Source organism: Pan troglodytes, chromosome X (assembly GCF_028858775.2).
Source record: "Pan troglodytes isolate AG18354 chromosome X, NHGRI_mPanTro3-v2.0_pri, whole genome shotgun sequence".
NCBI lineage: Eukaryota > Metazoa > Chordata > Mammalia > Primates > Hominidae > Pan > Pan troglodytes.
The window spans coordinates 62681224-62706878 of record NC_072421.2 but is presented as its reverse complement, the minus strand read 5'-3'; the positions used below and the strand labels follow the sequence as shown (position 1 = coordinate 62706878).

The 25655-nt window shown below is 38.6% G+C and overlaps 2 protein-coding genes across 10 annotated transcripts in view; one reads left to right on the top strand and one right to left on the bottom strand.

Moving 5' to 3' along the window:
* The window catches only part of ZC3H12B (zinc finger CCCH-type containing 12B), a 461523-nt gene extending 449487 nt beyond the window's left edge, over positions 1-12036 (bottom strand). For 5 of the 8 annotated variants that reach the window (XM_054676381.2, XM_063803886.1, XM_054676377.2 and 2 more), the window contains exon 1: positions 11534-11622. The gene's annotated coding sequence lies outside the window, so the exon portion shown is untranslated. Of the gene's footprint in view, positions 1-11533 lie in introns of all 8 variants that reach the window. The other 3 variants (XM_063803880.1, XM_054676379.2, XM_063803888.1) reach the window with 3 other exon arrangements.
* The window catches only part of ZC4H2 (zinc finger C4H2-type containing), a 118329-nt gene continuing 104657 nt past the window's right edge, over positions 11984-25655 (top strand). Inside the window, exon 1 of one of the 2 annotated variants that reach the window (XM_016943125.4) lies at positions 11984-12174. The gene's annotated coding sequence lies outside the window, so the exon portion shown is untranslated. The remainder of the gene's footprint in view (positions 12175-25655) is intronic. The other variant, XM_054676390.2, reaches the window with a different exon arrangement.

The window sequence follows — 25655 nt, the reverse complement described above, 5'->3', positions numbered from 1 at the left end:
AGCACATCCCTCACTTTAAATCAAAGGCCAGAAATGATTATGCTTAGTGAAGAAGGCATATCAAAAGCCAAGATAGGCCAAAAACTAGGTCTCTTGTGCCAAACAGCTAGCCAGACTGTGAATGTGAAGGAAAAGTTCTTAAAGGAAATTAAAGTGCTGCTCACTGAACACATGAATAATAAAACAGCAAAACAGCCTATGGCTGTTAAGACAGTTTTAGCGGTCCAGATGAAAAACCAAACCATCCACATTTCCTTGAACCAAAGCTTAATACAGAGGAAGGCCCTAACTCTCTTTAATTCTATGAAGGCTGAGGGAGGTGAAGAAGCTGCAGAAAAAAAGTTGGAAGCTAGCAGAAATTGATTCATGAGGTTTGAGGCAAGAAGCTGCAACCATAACATAAAAGTGCAAGGTGGGGCATCAAGTGGTGCTGTAGAAGCTGCAGCAAGTTATCCAGAAGATCTAATTAAGATAATGGATGAAAGTAGCTACATTAAACAACAGACTTACAATGTAGATAAAACAGCCTTCTATCGGAAGAAGATGCCATCTAGGACTTTCACAGTTAGAGAGAAGTCAATGTCTGGCTTCAAAGCTTCAAAGGACAGGCTGAATCTCCTGTTATGGGCTAATGTAGATGGTGATTTTAAATTGAAGCTAATGCTCATTTGCCATTCCAAAAATCCTAGGGCCCATAATAATTATGTTAAATCTACTCTGTCTGTGCTTTATAAATGGAACAATAAAGCCTGGAGGACAGCACATCTGTTTATAGCATGGTTTACTGAATATTTTAAGCCCACTGTTGAGACCTACTGCTCCCAAGAAAATATTCCTCTTAACATATTACTGCTCATTGAAAATACACCTAGTCACCCAAGAGCTCTGATGGATGTGTACAAAGAGATTAATGTTGTTTTCACGCTTGATAACATAACATCCCTTCTGCGGTCCATGAATCAAGGAGTAATTTGGATTTTCAAGTTTTACTATTTAAGAAATACATTTCATGAATCTACGGCTGCCAGAGACAATGATTCCTCTGCTGGATCTTGAAAACCTGGAAACAATACATCATTCTAAATGCCATTAAGAACATTTTGCTTCATGGAAGGAGTTCAAAATGTCAACATTAACAGGAATTTGAAAGAAGTGGATCCAATACCCATGGATTATTTTGACAGGTCCAAGACTACACCAGAATAAGTAACTAGATTTGGTAGAAATAGCAAAAGAATTAGAATCAGAAGGGGAGACAGAAGGTGTAATTGAATTGCTTCAATCTCATGCTAAAACGATAATGGATGAGGAGTTGCTTCTTATGAATGAGCAAAAAAAGTGGTTCCTTGAGATGGAATCTACTGCTGGATAAAATGCTAGGAACACTATGGAAGCAACTACAAAGAATTAAGAATATTACATAAACGTTTTTGATAAAGTAGCAGCAGGATTTGATAGGACTGACTCTAATTCTGAAAGAAGTTCTACAGTGGGTAAAATGTTGTCAAGCAGCATCACATGCTACAGATAAACCTCTTGTGAAAGAAAAAGTCTATTGATGCAACAAACTTCCTTTTTTGTCTTATTTTAAGAAAATGATGTAGCCACTCCCACCTTCAAGAACCACCACCCTGATCAGTCAGCAGCTATCTACATAAAGGAAAAATCCTCCACCAGCAAAAGGATTACAACTCACCGACAGCTCAAGTGATTCTTGGCATTTTATTTAGTAATAAAGTATTTCTTAATTAAAAGAATTAAGATTTTTTAGACATAGTGCTATTGTACACTTCAGAGACTGATGTATAGTATAAACATAACTTTTTTTTTTTAAGTAGGGATGAGGTCTTGCTATGTTGCCCACCCTGGTATCAAACTCCTGAGCTCAAGCAATCCTCCCACCTCAGCCTCCCAAAGTGCTGGAATTACAGGTGTGAGCCACCACTCCTGGCCATAAATATAACTTTTATATGTACTAGGAAACCGAAAATGTGTATGACTCGCTTTATTGTGATACTCACTTTATTGTGGTCGTCTGAAACTGAACCTGCAATATCTGAGGTGTGACTGTACATATGTATTTCTGTGTGTGTGTGTCTATATCTTCATAATCTGACTAATTTTCACTTTCCCCAGTACTACTACCCTAATCCAACCATTTTCTCTCGCCTGGGTTACTGTAACATCCTCTTTAATTGGTCTCCCTGCTTATTCTCTTGCTCTTTCCATGTGGAAGCCAGAATATTCTCTTTACATATAAATCAAATCAAGTCAATATTCTCTCTTTACATATAAATCAAATCAAATCACCCTCTCTCAATTTTTCAATGCCTTCCCATCATATAGAATAAAATCCCAAATTCCTATTTTGTCCTACAAAAGTCTATATGTTTTGGCCTCTGAATACATCTCTGGCCTTATTTTCTCCCACTGTCTCACTCACTCTCTACATTCTGGATACATTAACCTCCTTGATATTCATTGAACATACCAAGCAGGCTCCCACCTCAGGGCCTTTGCATATTCTATTCTTTCTGCCTGAAATGTTCTTCCTCCAGATACTCATATGTCCTACGCCCTTGCTTCATTCAGGTCTTTGCTTAATGTCACCCCATCAGATACCCTTTCTTGACCACTGTATCTAGAATAGCATCATCTATTGCTCCTTATTCCCTTATCTTGTTTTATCAGCCTTATAGCTCTTATCATTATCTGATGGTATATATTACGTATTATTTGCTTATTCACTGTCTGTATCATCCTCTAGATTGCAAACTTCATGAGTGTAGGGTCTTTGTTCTGTTTACCACTGTATCCCTAGTGCCTAAAACAGGGCTGTGCATGTAGCAACGCTCAATAAATGTTGAATGAATGTATAGATCAAAAGGAAAAAACTGATTTGATTACAATCTAGGTTTCCCGGTAGCCAAGATATCATATTTATATCATTGCTTCTTTAAGTGTAGCAACTTTATATTATATAATCAAATTAATTATTTGTTCTTCAAATATTTTCTTTTCTTATGTCTTTTAAGATTTTATTTTTGAAAAAATCAGATATTACCTATGGGCTTCTGATATTATTTCGGTTTCACTGTATTGACATGGGAAAATTGTTTTGCTTTACCTCTTTATTTACTTGCTTAGACAAAAATATCTATCAAACATTGCTGCATATTTTATGAGACTTCTTTTAAAGTGTGTTAACATTTTATCAGATACTCTGGTTAATGGGATGCTAGTATCTAGGAAAAACTAGAAACCACAAGGTTCAGATTATAGTCACAGCTTTTCTATTAATATTTTGTATTAATTTATATAATTATATATAGAAATTTATATATAAAAACCTTAGATGTTTTCATATTTTTATTAATTATCTCTGGGTCTCAATTTGCTTCTCCTTAAAATGAGGAGGGTAGATAATATGATCTCTAATGTTCATTATTGTTCTATGAATGAAGATAAACATATGGCAAATGTGCTCTACTTTGCTTTTTTTTAAGAAACATACATGTGTCTTCATATAGTTTATTCTATGCACCACAGTTTATACTTCGTGGTAGACACTACTTGAGATTCTGTTTAGCCCACAATCTTCCCTTCTCTGGGAATTGTATGTCCCCTCACTTAGGGTTGGGGCCTAATAACCATATTTATATGACATGATCTTGCCCCTCTAGCCATGGATAATCAGATCCTGGCTGGACATATAGCCCAACCTATGTCAATCAGAATTGGGAATTGGAATTCGTAGATACTGAGTCTCTTCTGATTGCCTGAATTTAGAATATGTAAACTTGGGATCTCTTGAATAAACCAGGTTTGGCTGTGTGCTGAAGAAGTGAGAATAATGAAGTAGATACACTGAAAGAAACAAAGATAAACAGAAGACCCTATAGCCCCAGGGGTGTTGAAGGAGAAGAGAAAGAGGGAGGAAAATTCCCTTAGCTATGGACAGCTGGTCAACCTAGTTGAAGCCTCTCATGCACCTAGACTACACTTTCTGCACTTTCTTTTTCCTCTTATACTTAAAATAAACTCTTTTTTTCTTTAAGCTAGTTTGAAGTACACCTTTATTATGTACAACCAAAAATCCTTAATCAAGACACACACAACTGGGTCAGTGGTTCACAAACAAATTATGTGTAAAGTACAACCTAAAATTTTGGACATCTTACACAAAGCATTTCTGCTTCAGTTTCATTACACACTTAAATTAATCCTTAGTAATTAGAAAATTCAGGAGCCAAGTTATTGTATTCCATAGCCTTTAGTTAACTGAGTTTCAGGGCTATCTAGATTAGAAACATTTGTATTCAAATGTAAATATAAAATTATCTTTCAAAATCAAAAGTTTTTATTTTTTTCTAAGCTTATACTCCCCTGTTAGCACAGATTACTAAGAATCAAATAGATTTCACTAATTCCTATTCTGCATTCCGTGTTCAGCTGTGAGAAAACTGTTACATGAATACTCAGTCTCTCTTCCTCTCATCCATAAATACACAAAGTGCCAAGTTTTTTCACACATGTCATAGGAATGGAAAAGGGAGTGGGAGACGGAGAAAATTATAATTAGTTTTCCAAACAGCTAAGATTTTATTCTAGTCAATCCAATAACCTGTGTACTATTCCTTCCCTTACTCTTAAGATCTAAAATCTGTAAGTAAAGAGCAATGAGTTACACAATAGAGGCAAATTATCATTACTGTGATAGGCATGAAGCAAAGAACTAGCTTTTTTTCCCTTCTTAAAAGAGCGTAAGTAGTAAATAGCATGCCTCTAGCAACTCTAGTATCAGGTGTAGTTGTGCTCTATGGACAGCTTCACCCTAGTTCAAGTCTTTAACAAGTTAACCTTGTAACTTTAACAAGTTAGCCAGACCGGAAGTTCCAGTTTATTGTCAGAAGAATTTCATCTCAGAACATCAGAAATGCTGGATTTTAGTGCTTCTTGCATCGTAACAAAAATAGAACAAATCAGTTCCAATATGCATGCACTCATTATATGATTATTATTTCAGAACTGGGGAAGAAGAAGGTCCTGAAGTTTTACTACTTTTAGAGCTGCAGCAACACCATCAACATACAAAGACTACTAAGTGTAACTTTTAATGCACACTTTACTTTCTTACTCTGATTAATTGATAGGAAGAGTTTGTAAGTGCACAGAATTTACATGCAGATAACATTGCTACTACAGTTTTTAAAACATCTGAAAGCAGTTTACCATAACCTGCCTCAATTTTGCTTACACTAAGTGATGTTCAAATCCTTTTTCTTGTAAACAGCCCAATACAATTAATGGCTCTGATTAGTAATAGAGCACTTAGAAGATTTTTTAAATACACAAAACCTAGATGTTCCTCCCTTCTTATAACTTATTTTAATTCAGTATCATATGCAGATACCCAGTAAAGAAGCTCCAATGCTGCCTAACCTCTGGTAGGACTCTGGCTGCTTCTCCTGTAGAGTGTAATTCATTTTTAGCACGACTACTACATATATCTAGCCTATAACAAGTCCTTGGTTAGTGGGGCCTGAATTAATGAAATTTTGTTGTACTGTAATTTGGACCCCACTGATTCAGAATTTGTAATAATTCAGAAAGAAGCTGAAATTAAAGTGACTTTAGGGTTATTTTTGAATAAAGAGTTTGCTGAACAAATTTAAAAACAAGATAGTAGAAAGGATATTAAAACTACTGAAAAGAACAAATGTGGCTGGGCACGATGGCGCCTGTAATCCCAGCACTTTTGGAGGCCGAGGTGGGCGGATCACTTGAGCTCAGGAGTTCAAAACCGGCCTAGGCAACATGGTGAAACCCGGTCTCTACTGAAAATAGAGCTGGGCGTGGTGGCACACACCTGTAGTTCCAGCTGCTCAGGAGGCTGAGGTGGGAGGATCGCTTGAGCCAGGGAGGCAGAAGTTGCAGTGAGCCGAGATCATGGCACTGCACTCCAGCCTGGTGAACAGAGTGACACACTGTCTCAACTCCCCCCTCCCAAAACAAAACAAAAGAACTAAACAATGCTTCCAAGCAACTTTAAGGACTTTAGAAATATCTCTTTACATATAATCCATTGACTCACTAACGATAAATCATTCTCATATATTTATTAAATCAAGATCCCTAAGGGATCTTGTCCTAATCCTGATTAATACATGTACAAGAAAACCGTAAAAACTGCAGTTCATAAAAAAAATCTAAAATTCAAAACTTCACCCATTTTAGACTTCTTCTCCCTAAATTACTGCAAATTAAGAAAAATTTGAAACATATAAAATCTAAGACTCATTTTTCTCATACCGCTATTTTTTTCCTTGTTTCTACAGACTCACAGGTATCTGAACAAATTTGGCAGCAACAACTATGTAATCCAAGATTAAATCTATTGATAATAAGCAAAAAAAAAAAAACAGTTAATGATAGTCCTAAAAGTATGCAGGAAGAGAAACAGAATATAAGGATCTATGTGCACATTTAAAGATTAAACTCAGCAAGAATCATTACATATATTAGTATATAATATATACCCAGCCCTGAAAAGGGCAAGGAGCAACTTAAAAGTAATGAGACTGGCTTATATATGACCTGTGGAATGAAACTTATTACTTATGTCACACCCCCATATGTCAACTAGTATTCAATTTGAAAGAAAAATTAATTCCAAAAAGATGGTAAGAAATGTCACATAATATAAAAATAACTATTTGAATTCATCTGATGAAAGATGCTACATAAATACAAAGCAGTAGTAATAAGACAGCCTGGAAGAACAGAGAAGTTATTCCTCTTTATTCTAAAATGAAAAAGTTCCTAAGTATAACTACATAAAGTTTAGATGGTAAACACGCAATGAGGAAATCTGAAACAATCCAAATGAAAGGATCCCTACTTTTATTCCAGAAGGACCCAACCCCTTCTGACCTTTTACTTCCTAAGGTAAAGAAAATAAATTATTTTTGAAATAAAAACCTAGTGACTCAAAAATTGCCTGATTTAGTCACAGTATTTTAAAAGAACTTGGACAATTCTTCCTCTGAATACCACTTCCAGTCAAATCACCCAGTTTTAAATGCAGTTTATCCAATATGAGTTTGGCTTTTTAGACAATCACAGAAAATCTTTCCTAAATAACTTTATAAAAAGATAGATATCTTTTGTGAAACTAATTTAAAGGCCAAAGAAGCAGCTGAAGAGTGACAGTGAGAACAAATCAATATACACAGTAGTTAGGAAAAGTAGAAGTGAGGTACAGAAAGTGAGCATAATGAGGAGCTATGTAATTCAAGGCTGTGAAAGGTTATAGTGATAATAATACTGTACAATGGCTTTAAGTGAATATTATTTTAGAAATATATCCATTTTCACATTATTAATCATGTCAAAATTCAATTTCAGGTTTCAGTTAATATTTATTGCATTTTAAAAATTGTTACAAAAAACTTATTACAGTAGAATACTATCAGTAACAAAGTTAATCTTCCTGTCAAATCCCAGTGGTGCACTTGTCAATAGGAAAATATGAATGAGTCAGACTACAAGGGAACTTTCCGATACCAAGAGTCTAAAAGGGATTAACAATTCATAAGATATGATATTGAGAGAATAACTGTGTATGAGACAGCTCCTGTGGATATTAGTTTACAACTTATATATGAAGGTGTTTGATTTATTTTCTTTGTGGATACCACACTTTAAGAAGGAATGGTAGTCTCCACTTTTTTTTTTCCTACATTGAATTGGCTATAGGTATCTTTCACTTAGTAAAAAATGCTATGTTCCAGGAAAACTTGCTCTTAAAAAGAATCGCTGGGAAAAAGACATTTATCTCATAAACTTCCATCACACAATTGAGAGATCTGTGCTCAGCTGGGAAAATTTTTAGTCCAATGATATAATAAAGATCATAGTTTAGCATATGGTAATTCTTTTAAAACTACGTATTTAAGGAAAATTATAACTTATAGATGCATCAGTGGTACTCAATGTAATACTGTCCTACCTCCAGACTCAGTCATTAGGTAAAAATATTGAGAATGACCCTATGTTACTTAACAGAAACTGACAGTTCTTTACCCTATTTTACATGCTGCCACCACTGAGGTTTAGCAATTTAACTAACATGTGTACCTGCCTTAAATCGCCACGGTACTTACAATTTGACATACGAGGTAATTTTAATTTTCTTGGCAGTTTCCCTCCTCTTTCCAAAGATCATCCCTTTGATACTGTCATAAGACCAGAAATGTACAATACTTACTTAGCAAAAATGATTTACTCCAATGCCTTCTGCATATATTTTGCTATCTGTTAACTGGTTAATTTCCAGCAATAATCATAGCTATTTGCTGACTGTGTCCAGATAAGCCATTCTGTTCTCTAATAACTTGTTTATTTAATAGCTAATGTGCTAAGCAGAGGATGTTCAAAATAACAATTATATTTGTTGAGCCTAGAAACTATTAGCTACTGTGAATTAAAGTTAACTTTAATCAAAGAAGACTACTGCTGGCAGCAAAAGATACCAAAAAAAAGGTACAGAAGGTGTATAAAGCCTCAAAAATTTCAAGTTTGAGTATATTGTTCCTCAGAGTAAATCTGTGAATTCTTTATATTTGGAATTCTAATATGTGAATTTCTGTTAGGAGACATACCTCTCTACGGATGGAATAACTCCATACCTTGTTATTTTTCTGTGTAAATGTCAACTTACAATGGCTGACTAAAACCTAGGAGACAATTAGTCATCTGACTAATTTTCAATATAGCGGAAGGTTGTTAGAAATGTACCAAAATAAGCTTTGCAGAGGTTTGTAATTGCAGTTTAAACATTGATGTTGTCAATTATTAATATATACATTAATAACATGATATTAGAACTTTGACAGATATGAATTTGTGGGACTCTGACATACCCCTCCCTTTGTTTTCAGAAAATGGTAGCAATAGCAGTACTAAATGTAGTACTAAAAACTAAGTTATCATATACTAATGAATCAAAATGAATGTTGCTTATAAAATTTCCCTAATTTATTTTATCAAGAAATAGTCTTTGGAGCATATTAATAATCTAATGTACTATCAGACCAGTGTTGTATGAAACACTTAGAATATAACTGTCTCTTAATAGACAGTAAAAAAAATGTACAGGTTACAAAAACATGTGAACTTAACATTCTACCTATATCTGCTTAGAAAACATTCTCACTTGCCTCAGGAAATAGGATGATTATTTTAAAGCCTGATTTCTATAGCATGTATATCTGTGAAATTATATTTAATTTGTTAATTTAGTATGTAGTTTATCATAGAAAATTATGCCCACTACAAAGAAGTTAATTGCCACTGACAGTCCTCTTCTCCTTTAGGTTTACCTAGGAGAAAATATGCAAAAGGATTAGAAAATCAAGTGCCTTAGCTCATGCTATGCTGAACTCTTCCACCTTCTAAGAAAGCTTATACTTCTGTTAAGAACCAAATCAAGTATGACTTTCTCTACAAAGCTTTCTCAGAAAAATCCAGCCTACAGTATTCTCCCTTTACTCTTAACTCTTTCAGTCCTTATTCAATATGACTCTGTTCCAATTGTTGACCATGGTGTCTCATATATGTATTTTCCTTTTTCCAATGGCTAAGCAATTTACCCATCGGTAATTTACCACTGGGTAAGCAATTTACCCAACTGGTAAATTGCTGTTTCTGTTCTATTCTCCACAATACCTGGTATAGTAGTAGGCATTCATTAGAAGCTAGAAAACAAAAACTTGTTGAAAGTCACTTTAAAAAAAAAAAAACTTCATTCCAGAGTTCACTGAACAAGTGCTTTGATAGCATTTGCAAAATAAGCCATCAATTTTATTTTATAATGTGATTACGACACCCTAGGTAAATGCTCTTAAGAGTATGCGGCATCTTCATAGTCATACTCACTTCAATGGAATACTAGATTGGATTCAAATTACTGCAGGGTTCTCTAAGTATGTGAAGGTGAAGAGCAAGTATTCATATGATACACTATTATTTCAAATAATTCAGACTTAAATTCATCAAAAGCTTTTCCAAAACAAAAATTACCTTTGGAATCTAGCAACTAGAAGCATGTCAGCTTGCTAGAAGCATGTCAGCTTGCTAATGCACAAAACAAACAATACTCTCTGAGGTTATTTTGCAGTGGTACTAGAATTATATTGTGCTTTAATTTAAACTATACCCTCAAAGAACCTCAAACAACATGAAAGCTCCCAAAGCAAAGCATTTTACCCCAAACTAACAAAGTTTGCGGTCTTGACAGATTCACCCAATAAATTTAATCATAAATGGCATCTATATATCCTTTTTAAAAATCTTTAGCTCAAAAGCATTTACAAAAAAAAGAAAATTTAGCTTTTCCATTATTACGCTTCTCTCTCGCCACGTCTTATCAGATAAACGAAACCTGAAATGGCTTAAAAACCAATAGGGAGGGAAAAGAACCCATCTTTTATTGTCTGCCCACAGACAATAAAATTTACTAATCTAAATTCAGTATGCTTTTGATAGGTGTCATCTGTGGACTGTAAGTTTTTTCAACCACTTACTTTTAAGAAAACAACCTCATTCATCAAAGATAATGTTGCTAATTTTCAAAAAAGCACCTCACAACTTTAGAACCTCATCTAATCACCTTGTCCAGAATATCACTTCCGGTGCCTCATGCCAATGTTTTCTGGAACCGACTATCTTCAACTGCAGGCTACCTCAGGAAGAACAGACATATCACAACCCATCCTCGCTTTTATTGGGGATATTTTAGGTTTCATCATCGTATTTATAATAAAAAAGAAGTATGCCATTCTGGATGAAAAGTAGTTTGTAAAACCAGTTTCCCCTATTATGAATCAGCCATTCTGCCTACTTCTCAAGTTTGATAGCACTTTAGAAGTCAAATGGAGTGTGTGTTTGTTTTATTATTTTTATTATTTAATATAAGTACTATCTTCCTAACGTACATGTCAGGAGTCAGAAGCCAGGCACAAGGCTTTCGGGAGGTCTTAGCACACGAGTAGCAACAACATTGAAAAGTAAGGGGCCACTCCAGCTATGTGTTCAAACCCTGAGGCATGGAGCGACAGCAGCCCGGGGAATGGGCTCCTGAGAAGCCCGCGGTCAGGCTGAGCCTCCTGAGAGCGAGAGCGAGAGCCAGAGCCAGAGCAAGGGGAAAGGGGCGAGCACGGCACTGGGAGAGTCTGTCCACGAATCAGGAACCAGGCTGCGTGACTGTACGTAGAATTATCAGCATCTATGGCATCTAAGAAGCAAAGCCAGGCCTTAAGCACCCACCCCGCATTCCTGGACGCCAGGGTTGAGACCAAAAAGTGGTGGCTATGAGAAGGAAAACTACCTCGAAGGGAATAGAGAGCCGCGAGCAGATGTGCGAGAGGCGTCAGAAGCTTCTGCAGGAGAAAGCAGCGATTCGCTCGCCTCCCGGGGCCACGGAGGCCGGAAAGGCGCCCTAGAACCGAGCGAGTGCGGTGCCACTACTCACCCCTACTCTCCTATGGTCCCCGTCGTCGCCCTGCTCGACGCAGCCCCTGCAGGGGGGAGCCCCTCCCCCGCCCGCCGCAGGGGGTGGGCTCGGCGGGCGAGAGAAGGCGGCGGCGCAGGTGTCCAACAGCCGGGGCCAGAGAGGAGCTGGGTGCAAGGGAGACAGCTTGGTGCCTTGCGCTCCGTGGCGCCGCCAACTTCTCCACCATCGACGTGGAGGGACGAGGGGAGGCGATGGGGGGAAGGCGCTCGCCCAGCGGCCCGGACCCTCCTGGGGTACTAGGCCTGAGCCTCTGGAGGGACCGCCGTTACCAGTCCCCTCAGCGATGCGACCCCCAGGCCTGATTCCAGTCCCTGGGCCCCCCTGGCCACAGAGCAGCGGCGGCTCCCTCTTGGGGCCGCGGTCGCAGCTGCATCCTCCTGCTCCTCCTCCTCTGGCGCCGCTGCCTACACACACAGCCCCGGCGCGGTTATCGCCGCGGCGCCCGGCCGCCGTTGCCTAGCAACTGTGCGCATGCGCCCCACCCCTGTCGGCGACTGCTGCCACCGCTGGCGCCGCTGTCGGAGCTCAGACCAGCAGGCCTGCGACCTAGAAAGTGCTCAAAACCCCACTTCCTAAGGCCTAGAAGGAGCGACGTGAAGGTAAGCGTGGGTGAGGAGAGGTCCAGGATGCTCTGCAATTCGATAGCCCGAGGACTTGGGATACGACCGTCTCCCAGCCCCTCGACAGGCACCTCTGCGGTTAAGAGTGACAGTCCCAACAACCTCACTACTTGTCTCACTGCCTTTTATTTGTCTTTTATTTGTTTTTATTTTATTTGCCTACGTATTTGTCTTGGCTCCTCCAATTCATCCTTCACAAGGGCTGCCAGGGTAATTTTCTAAATAACTTCTCTGACTATGTCACTCGTCTGCATAACTCAGGTGGTTAAGGGTCACCTCCCTTAATAGGGCCTAACAATTCTTGACTACTGCAACAGCATACTCTCTGGTTTCTTTGCCTTTAGACTTGTCTTTCTGCAATTTGTTCTCATACTTCTACCAGTGATCAAATGAAAATCTAATCTCACTTCCTTCTGGCTTAGAGAATGGGCTTTGAAATTACAGCCAAGTTTGAATTTCTGCTCCACCACCAAGTAGCTCTGTTTCCTTGAACTAGGAATTTTTTTTTTTTTTTTTTTTGACAGTCTTACTCTGTCGCCCAGGCTGGAGTGCAGTGGCGCCATCTCAGCTAACTGCAATCTTTTACTTCTGGGTTCAAGCAATTCTCCTGCTTCAGCCTCCCAAGTAGCTGGGACTACAGGTGCAAGCCACCATGCCTGGCTAATTTTTGTATTTTTAGTAGAGACGGGGTTTCACCATGTTGGCCAGGCTGGTCTTGAACTCCTGACCTCAAGTGATCCGCCCGCCTCCGCCTCCCGAAGAGCTGGGATTACAGGCGTAAGCCACCGTGCCCGGCCTGAGCTAAGATTCTTAACCTGTCTAAATCTATTTCCTTATCAGTAAAATGGGGATAATTATAATACCTATAGAGTAGTTATGAGGATTAAATGGAAAAGTGAATGTAAAGCACTTAACATACATAACTTACTGTGGCTCAGAGTAAGCGCTTAGTAAAAATTGGAGTTATTTTTCAATAGATTCATTATCTATAATAAAGGAGAAAATACAGATTCCCTAGCTTAACATTCAAAGTCCTCTAAGATCTTGCCTCTATTTTTCTAGCCCTAGCTCCTTCCACACCCCCTTAGGCACCCAGCCACAGACCAGTTTTTACCTTTTCTGAGACACATCTAGATCTATAAAGTGCTTAGACATATTTCCCAAAGGTTCACCTGGGTAAGAAATCTGCATAAACCCTCCAGTTAATTAACATGTAAATATCCAGTGATTCTTCTAAAACTACACTTTTTAATTTTAAAATATTGACACTGAGAATTGACATGTAGGCAATGGCTACGTACAAACTTGTGTGATATTCTAGGGGCTTATTTACTTGATCTTTTTGAAATTAGGTTTAGAGGTTCTGTATTAAACTTAATACAATGTATAAACATATTTACAAAATGTGCCCTGCTGGATGTTTATTTAATAAAATATTTAAACATTTTAGAAAGTGTAAAAATAGCTATGCCATGTGTAAGAACTTTAAGAAGCCCTATAATAAGTGCCAGTGAAACATTAGTGGAGGGCCAGGCATGGTGGCTCACGCCTGTAATCCCAACACTTTGGGAGGCCGAGGTGGGCAGATCACCTGACGTCAGGAGTTCAAGACCAGCCTGGCCAACATGGCAAAATCCCTCCTCTACTAAAAATACAAAAATTAGCCAGGCGTGGTGGCACTTGCCTGTAATCCCAGCTACTTGGGAGGCGGGGGCAGTAGAATCACTTGAACCTAGGAGGTGGAGGTTGCAGTGAGCCGAGATGGCACCATTGCACTCCATCTAGGCGACACAACAAGACTCCGTCCCCCAAAAAAAAGAAAGAAAGAAGGAAGGAAGGAAGGAAGGAAGGAAAGAAAGAAGAAACATTAGAGGAGAGCTCAAATGGACTGTCAAACTAAAATGAAACTTTATACAGACCAGCCAAAAAGTACTGAAGAAAGAGAAGAACAATTGGAAAGGCGAAAAAGAGTGAATCACTCTAGAACTAATTAAGTAGAAGTATCAGATTGGAGATCATCAACAAGCTGGAACCAATGTGGAAGACCATAACATAGGGAATATATATTACAATTATGAATGTGGAAATGAGCTTGGATAGAGTTCTCACACAGCTCATACCTTTCCTTCCGTATGGAACAGACATGCCTTTCAGGTTCTAAGGAAAACAATTCCCTAGTGTTCAGCCTTTTCTAATGACCATCAGTAACTCACAGGGACAAAATTTGCTTATATCTTCTAAAACCTGTATTTTACCACATAAAACCTATATTCTCTGTTCACTTATTGAACTAATCACATTCTATCACACATTTTTTTATCAGTGTATAGAGAAATAGATATATAAAATGCTGCTAGTCATCTTTAATTCTTCTGTGTTCCTTTCTATATAGAGAACTGTGCCACTGCTGTACTTATACTCCTTCAATATCTTTCCTGGGGTTTCAAGATAAAATCTGAACTCCTTTGCCCACATCAGTGCATCTGCCTTTACTACGATAGAAAGGTAAAAACTCCTACAACAAACAGACCTCTCTATATCAATATGGAAAAAAAAGAAAGCTGATTTATTATTGAGTAAGCACAACAGAGTACATGCATATAAGTAGCCTTCAAGAGACTGCAAATTCAAAATAAAATTCTATACAACTTATATATTGCAACAGTCCACTTGAGAATTGAGGCAGCTATTTGTTCAGTTAATTGAATTCTTCCAACAGAATAATAAAACTTTTCTTACCTCCCTAAAGATACCTCTAGTCTTCCTGAAAGACAAATGGTTACACCTTGAGATGGGCTCCTACATTAACTTTGAAGACATGTCTTTACATTTCAAAGAGAAATGTGACCTTGACCTTGGAAATATGTGTGCATTATAAAACTGGAGACTGAGACTCTGTAGTCTCTGGAGAGATTTATCTACATTCCAAAAGTTAGAGAAAGGATAAAGGTTCACTCTGTCCCCCAAGGAGATACATTAAGAAGCTAAGGAGGAGAAAATAATATATTTCTCTTTATTCACCTTCTTTTCATTTCTTTTTTTTTTCCTTATTCACCTTCATTTACCTTTACAATTACAAATCAGTGAGTTCTTCAAAAACAGAACTCTGTGCTGGCACAGTAGATGCACCTAGTAAATCAAGAGTAGGTCTTCCTTGAATAAATAAAGTCATAGAAGAAGATGTCAACAGATGAGTGGGAATTTGCCAAAAGGGGATAAAAATATCCCATGCAAAGGAAAAAGTATATTCAAAAGCCCAGAAAATTTGAAAGTGCATGATGTGTTCAGCAAAAGTAGAAAAGTGTGACTTATGCATATTTTATCTGTATTTATGGGCTGGGAAGTGTAAAGTTGTAATGGAGTTGAATATAGAGAAGTAGGTTGAGCAAAAGATTATGAAATGCCTTGTATGCCATGCCAAAGTTTGGAAAAGGTCTATATCTCATGGCTAAATACGGTGTTAAAGAAAATTTTTCATGATACTTGTTAAAGATGGTAAGAAAGATTTAATTTAAGGAGGATTATTATTATGGAGTTTTACAGTAGGGGAGAGAGATGAGGCTCAACTCTGAGTCCAACAAGGAAGGGAGTAACATTTATAAGTGGGAATTTATAAACAAGGAGCACAGTGGAGGCATCAATTATTGGAAAATTACTAAGAGGAAACATTAAGTCTAGGGGAATTCTTGCTAAACCAACATGATGGAAATCTTGCTAAAGGCAGACCAGGGTAATAAGATATCAGGGGTGGGAGATGAGATATCTAATCAGATATCCAGAATGATCAGATACCAAGGGTAGGGGACTTCCACTAAACTGACTCAGCAGGATTCTTGCTAAAACTGAACTAAGCAAGCCAAGCTTAGTTGAGAAGAAGGCTCACAAGGACCTGACTCAAATTTGGTCAAGGAGAGAGTCTTTGTCAAAGGCAAGGTACTATTACTTGTTTAGGAGTCTAGCATAAATATTAGACAGTGCTCCAGCCCCAAAGAGATTATAATCTAATGATGCAAGAAGACAAGTTAATAAATAATTTACATAAATGAAATCATAAATTGACAGATGTATTTGTGGGGGAGGGTATAAGATTGGAAATAGACTTTGAGTAAAGTTTCTGAGAAAGCTCCTTGAATGAGTTTGTCTTGACATATAATATAAAGGGTCAGCTAGACGCAGTGGTTCACTCCTGTAATCCCAGCACTTTGGGAGGTCAAGGCAGGTGGATTGCTTGAGCTCGAGACCAGCCTGGGCAATGTAGCAAAACCCGGTCTGTACAAAAAAAAATACAAAAATTAGCTGGGTGTGGTGGCATGTGCCTGTAGTCCCAGCTACTCGGGAGGCTGAGGTGGGAGGATGACTTAAGCCCAGGAGACAGAGGTTGCAGTGAACTGCAATTGCTCCACTGCACTCCATCCTGGGCAAGAGAACCAGACCCTGTCTCAAAAAATAAAAAAGAAAAATAAAAAAATAAAGAGTCTCCAGAATTGAAGTAATTCCTAGAATTTCAAACACTTGAACCCTTTGTGTCTGTATGCTATAGGTCTTCATCTTTTGTTCACTGTTTCCATTCAAGCTCCTCTGAAGAAAATCACTATGACCTTTTAACGCAAATTGATGTTGCCACAGATTTAGTTTCTCATCTACAAACTACTTGGCAATCCTTTTTTTTTGGTCAGTCCTTCTCCAGTTCCCCTCAGCTATTTCTCCAAACTTTAACCATTCTCCACTATGGCAGATGACCTCATCCTTCACACAGCAAATCTGCCACCCAACTGGTGACTTTATTACCTATGTTCCTTAAAAAAATTGCAGGTTACAGGAATTTTTCTCACCTACAATCTGCATCTGCTCCCATATTATACCCTTATTCCTCCAGTCTCACATAGACTAAATCTCCTATTAGAGCTCCTGATCTTTGTCTCATCTAGCACCTCAGAGGTCTTACCCACTTTTTCTTTCTATCTCACGTACCTTACAACTCTCCGTCTCAACTATATTATTCTCCTCAGCCTGTAAACATACTCAAGACTCTTCCATTCTTAAAAGACATACTCTCCTGTGATCCTGGAGCCTCCTTCAGTTTCCTAGAAGTGTCTCCTGTTACCCTATCATGTTTCCTTCTCACCCAGAGGTCTCAAAAGTGGTTATCTTACATTCACTGCCTCTATTTCTTCACTTCCCATTCACCTTCCAACCACTGTAATAGGGATTTAACCTCTACCTCTCCACTAAAACCTATTTTGTTAAGAACACCAGTTACTGACAAATTTCCCTATGCAATGGACACTTTTCAGTATGTTTGTTATTGGACCTCACTGCTACATATGATAGTATTGATCATTTGGGTCTGCTTGAAAGTTTCTGCTCCACTTGATTCCAGACATACATTCTCTGTTCTTTTCCTTCCTCTTTATATTTTTTATTTATGTAACTTTCATGGACACTTCTCCTTCAACCTACCCCTAAAACGTTAGTTTTCCCCCTCCCATAGTTCCACTCTTGGCCTATTTCTTTTGTTCTACTCTCCATGCTCTATTACCTGCACATGGATGACTTTAAAATATATATTACTAGCTCAGACCACCGTCCTGAGATCTAGATAAATAGGTCCAACTGTCCACTCAACATCCTGACTTGGATGCCACCCAAGCAGTTCAAATTCAACCTGTCCATGCTTGAATGTATTTTCCCATGCTAATGGGTTATTTGTCTTTGTTGGGGTAGATTCCCCAAAAAAATTTCCCCAAAGAGAGGCCCGGCACAGTGGCTCATGCCTGTAATCTCAGCACTTTGGGAGGCCAAGGCAGGTGGATCAGGAGTTTGAGACCAGCCTGGCCAACATGGTGAAACCCTGTCTCTACTAAAAATACAAAAATTAGCCAGGCATAGTGGCTCACGTCTGTGGTCCCAACTATTCAGGAGGCTGAGGCCTGAGAATCACTTGAACCCAGGAGGCAGAGGTTGCAGTGACCCAGGATGGCACTACTGCACTCCAGCCTGGGCTACAGAGCAAGACTCTGTCTCAAAAAAAAAATCCCCAAAGGGAGACCCTGGTATTGTCACATAATGATTTCACCTTCTCACAGAAACAGATGAAATGACTGCATTATGATCATTTTATGTGACTCAAGCCAAGACTTCTGTACTTTTCCTGAAAAATAAGCTGCATATATGCACCAAGGAAGAATAAGTTGAATCACTAGAATTGAAACTTCATGAAGACAGGGATTCTTGCCTACTTTGTTCACTGCTGTATCTCTAATGCTTAGAATAGTACCTGCCACATAGTAGGCTCTCAATAAATCTTTGTTGAATAAATGAATGGATGAATTTGTATATCCTCTTCTTAAAAGCCCTTTGGGAATTCCACTAGATTATAGCAGCTAGCTAGCTAGATAGCTAGCTAGACAGATATAGATAGATATCAATAAATATACATAGATTAGGGAGGTATATATCTTTTTGTGTCTGAAATAGGACAAAAGGAAATTATAACTGCACTTCACCCAGATTTCTTCCTATTGAAAGTAAAGAAAAAGGAGGCAGAGAGGGATAAAAACCACTTTATCTGCCTATTGGAATAGCCATTTGGTAGTTCTTCAGCTCTTCCAGGTGCTCAGATCTCTGCTTTAGGAAAATCTCCTTTGTAGTATGCCTTCAATTCCCGCATGACGAATGTCATCTTCTGGAATCAAGACAATTCAGACAACTGAAGATGCCCACTTCAAACAGAAGGTTGATCTGGACCTCATTTAGCATTATATTCAATAGTGAATAAAGGACACATGAAACCCTTTGCCTGATCTCTGTCTCTTGGTGTGCTGAAATTTCTGTCTCACTGAGACCAAACAAAGCAAAGTATGATCTAATCCCAAGAGTGGATGCACTTCTAAGTTTGGCAGGCCCCCAACGGTCCTATTGTCCCTCTCTGGGTAGGTGTATTTTACCTTGTCTCCCAAACCAAAAACATAAAGGTCACCTCAGACTCTCTCTTCTAACCTCCTACATCTAACTAAGTTAATAAGCCTTGCTGATTCTATCTCCTAAATATCTCTCATATTCATTCATCATTCTTTTACACCTGCACCACCACCAATTTTGCCTTAATTTATTTATTTCCTCCTAATTTTTTTCAGGAGTATTTCAGCAACTTCCTAATCAGGCTCCTTACCTTCATTCTTACCTCTCTTCCAAACCATCTTCTGCACTGCCTCTTGAATAAGTTATCTAAAAATGCAAACCTTACCAAATTCTCTCCCTGCTAAAAACGTTTCAGATCTATTCCCCATTCCTTATTGATTACACTTCAAGCTCCACATTACTTTTCATAATCTGTCTCTTTTCCAGCCATATCCCCTACCATTCTCTACATTCTACTTCATGCTCAGGAATCTAATACTACTTGCAATTCTGTGCTGAGCATCACCCTTCTTGGAGCTTCTCTTTCCATCACTTCCATCCTAATGTTACTGTAGAAGTTTTTAATGTTATGTGACCCGTTGGCCACAGTTAACCAATCTGGAACTATTATAGTCCTTCCTTGGGAGTCTGGAATCTAGATTAAGATATTTCATCCTGGTCTGGTTGCTTTCTTATGCTGAGCAGTATAAACTTCATAGCTGTTGGCAGCAGCAACTTTTCTACCATATGGTCTGGGGAAAAAGAAAATGCTGGTCTGCTATAAAAGATGAGGCAGAAACACAGAGAGATGCAGCAGTGAAAGAGGGAGAGTGTCCAGATAGCAGCTGAGTTCCTAGCTGCAGCTTATTCCTTGAAGCCCACCTGCCTTCCTGTTTTTGGGTTCCATAAGACACTTCTCTATCCTTGTGCTAAATTCCTTTTTTTTTTTTTTTTTTTCCTGAGACGGAGTCTCGCTCTGTTGCCCAGGCTGGAGTGCAGTGGTGCGATCTCGGCTCACTGCAAGCTTTGCCTCCCGGGTTCACACCATTCTCCTGCCTCAGCCTCCCGAGTAGCTGGGACTACAGGCGTCCACCACCACGCCTGGCTAAGTTTTTGTATTTTTATTAGAGACAGGGTTTCACCGTGTTAGCCGGGGTGGTCTCGATCTCCTGCCTCGTGATCCACCTGTCTTGGCCTCCCAAAGTGCTGGGATTACATGCGTGAGCCACCGCACCTGGCCACTAAATTCCTTTCGTTGCTCAAGCTAGTTTGAATTGAATAGCTGTACAAACATTCTGCTCTCCCATATTAAACTGCTTAGCTCTTCTGCATCTTTGCTTACTCTTTTCCCTTTGCCTGAAAAACAGTAGTTCTTTCCACAACCATTTTGCCTGAATAATTTATATTTGTAATGGCCCTTTTCCTGTATCTGGAAGGTACCTATATTTCTACTCTGCCCTTCATTCCTTCCTCCCCAAAGGGAAATATTTCTATTATAGGTCAGATGGCATGACACTGATTAGGTCAGATTTAATAAAGGGTGGGGTTGATATTTGCAAATAGGTCTCATGCCCATTCATGGTCCTTCCATTCCTATTCCTCCTCTGTCCCTGTGGGTGGATACTGTAAGAGGGCCAGGGCCTACCTTGAGGCAGTTTCAGCAATGCTCTCTCTCTCTGTACCTAAGCAGACTGGCATCAATTCAGATGTATGTGTTATGTGGCTGGGTCAGAGGACAGTAACATTTGGATTTGAGCTTGGGGACAGGAATGCCATTAGGGAACCTCATTAAGGCTTCAAGTGAGCCACTTTTTAATCACATTTTCCCATAGCTTTACACAGAAAATATTTTGTGCAGCATCCTATGTTTAGTAATCAGAGTTGCAGCTGGTATTTAGAGGGGAAGAGATTCTCTCCTGAAGTAAGAGATCCCTGGGGGATGTAGACTGAAGAGGAGAGCTGCACTTAAGCTAGATTAGAAGGCAGAGTTCCACATGGAGAAAGCAAAATTCTCCTTATGGCCTCTATGGATAAAAAATGATTTTGGTTTGCATATTTTGGGGCATTGGTTGGAGGGATGGCATCTTGCTTTCCCTAATCCCACTCTCTCACTCGGAGCTGAGGAGTGGTATATTTCTCCAGACAGATCACATCTTGTTGTGGCAGGAATTTAAATGGTAGGAGAAATGTTTATATTACCATTTAGATAACCAAAGTCTGGAGAATTCAAAATCTGAAGGAAAGCAATACGATTATGGATGTTTGATAAGTGCCAATAGTAGCAGCACAGAACTAGTAAAGATTTGCAGCCTGGGCACCATATTGAGACCTAGTCTCTACCAAATATTTAAAAAAACTAGCCAGACATGGTGATCACCTGTGGTCCCAGCTACTTGGGAGGCTGTGGTGGGAGGATGGTTTGTGCCTAGGAGGTGGAGGCTGCTGTGAGCTGTAATTGTGCTACTGCACTACAGCTTGGTTGACAGAGCAAGACCATGACTCAAAAAAAAAAAAAAAAAAGCAAAAAACAAACCAACAAAAAAACCATGGATTTGGAATTTCATGAAGCTTTTAGAAAATAAATATGACAGCTCAACTGCTCTCTCCACAGGCAATTTCTTTCAGTTGAATTTTATTTTATTTTGTTTTCAGCTTTTATTTTAGATACGGGGAGTACATGTGTAGGATTGTTATGTGGATATATTAGACCGAAGTAATGAGCATAATACTCAATAGGTGGTTCTTCAACCCAAGCCCCTCTTGTTTTCTCCCCTTTCTAGCAGGTCACTGTGTATATTATTCTCATGGTTACATTCATGTCTACTCAATGTTTAGCAGCAACTTACAAGTGAGAATATGTGGTATTTGGTTTTCTGTTTCTGCATTAATTCACTTAGGATTATGGCCTCCAGCTCCATTCATGTTGCGCAAAAGACATGGTGTCATTTTTTATAGCTGTGTAGTATTCCATGGTGTATATATACCACATCTAATTGATCCCATCTACCATTAATGAGCACCTGGATTGATTCCATGTCTTCGGTATTGTGAATAGTGTGGCGATTAACATACAAGTGCATGTGTTTGTTTGTTTGTTTGTTTTTCGTATAATGATCTATATTCTTTTAGGTATATACCCAGGAATGTGATTGCTGTGTCAAATGGTAGCTCTGCCTTAAGTTCTTTGAGACATCTTTAAGCTGTTTTCCACAGGGGCTGAACTATTAATAATTTACAAATTTACATTCCAACCAACAGTGTATAAGTGTTCCCTTTTCTCTGCAGCCTCAACAGCATCTGTTGTTTTTTGACTTTAATAATAGCCATTCTGACTGGTGTGAGATGGTATCTCATGGTAGTTTTGACTTGCATTTCTCTGATGACTAGTGATGGTAAACTTTTTTTTATTATACTTTAAGTTCTGGGGTACATGTGCAGAACATGCAGGTTTGTTACATAGGTATACACATGCCCTGGTGGTTTGCTGCCCCCATCAACCCGTCATCTACATTAGGTATTTCTCCTAATGCTATCCCTCCCCTAGTGCCCCCCCACCCGCCGATAGGCCCTGGTGTGTACTGTTTCCCTCACTGTGTCCATGTGTTCTCATTGTTCAACTCCCACTTATGAATAAGAACAAGTGGTGTTTGGTTTCCTGTTCTTATGTTAGTTTGCTGAGAATGATGGTTTACAAATTCATCCGTGTCCCTGCAAAGGACAGGAACTCGTCCTTTTTTATGGCTGCATAGTATTCCATGGTGTATATGTGCCACATTTTCTTTATCCAGTCTATCATTGATGGGCATTTGGGTTGGTTCCAGGTCTTTGCTATTGTGAACAGTGCCACAATAAACGTATGTATGCACATGTCTTTATAGTAGAATGATTTATAATCCTTTGGGTATATACCCAGTAATGGGATTACTGGGTCAAATGGTATTTCTAGTTCTAGATCCTTGAGGAATCACCATACTGTCTTCCACAATAGTTGAATGAATTTACACTCCCACCAACAGTGTAAAGCATTCCTATTTCTCCAGATCCTCACCAGCATCTCTTGTTTCCTGACTTTTTAATCATCACCATTCTAACTGGCATGAGATGGTATCTCATTGTGGTTTTGAATTGCATTTCTCTGAAGACCAGTGATGATGAGCTTTTTTTCATATGTTTGTTGGCTGCATAAATGTCTTCTTTTGAGAAAAACTGAAAGCATTCCCTTTGAAAACTGGCACAAGACAAGGATGCCCTTGCTCACCACTCCTATTTAACATAGTATTGGAAGTTCTGGCCAGGACAATCAGGCAATAGAAAGAAATAAAGCGTATTCAGTTAGGAAAAGAGGAAGTCAAATTGTCTCTCTTTGCAGATGTCATGATTGTATATTTAGAAAACTCCATCATCTCAGCCCAAAATCTTCCTAAGGTGATAAGCAATTTCAGCAAAGTCTCAGGACTACCATTGACTTTCTTCACAGAACTGGAAAAAACTACTTTAAATTTCATATGGAACCAAAAAAGAGCCCTCATAGCCAAGACAGTCCAAAGCACAAATAACAAAACTGGAGGCATTATGCTACCTGACTTCAAACTATACTACAAGGCTACAGTAATCAAAACAGGATGGTACTGGTACCAAAACAGATATATAGACCAATGGAACGGAACAGAACAGAAGCCTCAGAAATAGCACCACACATCTACAACCATCTGATCTTTGACAAACCTGATAAAAAGAAGCAATGAAGAAAGTCATTGGTAGTTTGAAGGGGATGGCATTGAATCTATAGATTACCTTGGGCAGTTTGGCCATTTTCATGGTATTGATTCTTCCTATCCATGAGCATAGAATGTTTTTCCATTTGTTTGTGTCCTCTCTTATTTCCTTGAGCAGTGGTTTGTAGTTCTCCTTGAAGACGTCCTTCACATCCCTTTTAAGTTGTATTCCTAGGTATTTTAATCTCTTTGTAGCAATTGTGAATGGGAGTTCACTCATGATTTGGCTTTCTGTTTGTCTGTTATTGGTGTATAGGAAGGCTTGTGATTTTTGCACAATGATTTTGTATCCTAAGACTTTGCTTTCAGTTTTTACCCATTCAGTATGATATTGGCTGTGGGTTTGTCATAAATAATTCTTATTATTTTGAGATGCATTGCATCAATACCTAGTTTATTGAGAGTTCTTAGCATGAAGGGGTGTTGAATTTTGTCAAAGACCTTTTCTGCATCTACTGAGATAATCATGTGGTTTTTGTCATTGGTTCTGTTTATATGATGGGTTACATTTATTGATTTGCATATGGTCAACCAGCCTTGCATCCCAGGGATGAAGCCAACTTGATCGTGGTGGATAAGCTTTTTGATGTGCTCCTGGATTTGGTTTGCCAGTATTTTATTGAGGATTTTCGCATTGATGTTCATCAGGGATATTGGCCTGAAATTTTCTTTTTTTGTTTTGTCTCTGCCAGGTTTTGGTATCAGGATGATGCTGGCCTCACAAAATGAATTAGGGAGGATTCCCTCTTTTTCTATTGTTTGGAATAGTTTCAGAAGGAATGGTATCAGCTGCTTTTTGTACCTCTGGTAGAATTCGGCTGTGAATCCGTCTGGACCTGGACTTTTTTTGGTTGCTAGGCTATTATTTCCTGCCTCAATTTCAGGACTTGTTACTGATATATTCAGGGATTCGACTTCTCCCTGGTTTAGTCTTGGGAGGGTGTATGTGTCCAGGAATTTCTCCATTTCTTCTAGATGTTCTAGTTTATTTGCATAGAGTTGTTTATAGTATTCTCTGATGGTAGTTAGTATTTCTGTGGGATCGGTGGTGATATCCCCTTTATCATTTTATATTGCAGCTATTTGATTCTTCTCTTTTTTCTTCTTTATTAGTCTGGCTTGTGGTCTATCTATTTTGTTAATCTTTTCAAAAAACCAACTCCTGGATTCATTGATTTTTTGAAGGGTTTTTCATGTCTCTGTCTCCTTCAGTTCTGCTCTGATCTTAGTTATTTCTTGTCTTCTGCTAGCTTTTGAATTTGTTTGCACTTGCTTCTCAAGTTCTTTTCATTGCGATGCTAGGGTGTCAATTTTAGATCTTTCCTGCTTTCCCTTGTGGGCATTTCATTAGTGCTATAAATTTCCCTCTACACACTGCTTTAAATGTGTCCCAGAGATTCTGGTATGTTGTGTCTTTGTTCTCATTGTTTTCAAAGAACATCTTTATTTCTGCCTTAATTTAGTTATTTACCCAATAGTCATTCAGGAGCAGGTCGTTCAGTTTCCATATAGTTGTGAGGTTTTGAGTGAGTTTCTTAATCCTGAGTTCTAATTTTATTGTACTGTGGATTGGGAAACTGTTATTATTTCCATTCTTTTGTATTTTCTGAGGAATGTTTTACTTCCATTTAAGTGGTCAGTTTTAGAATAAGTGCGATATGGTGCTAAGAAAAATGTATATTCTGTCGATTTTGGGTGGAGAGTTCTGTAGATGTCTATTAGGTCCACTTGGTCCAGAGCTGAGTTCAATCCTGGATATCCTTGTTAATTTTCTGTCTCATTGAT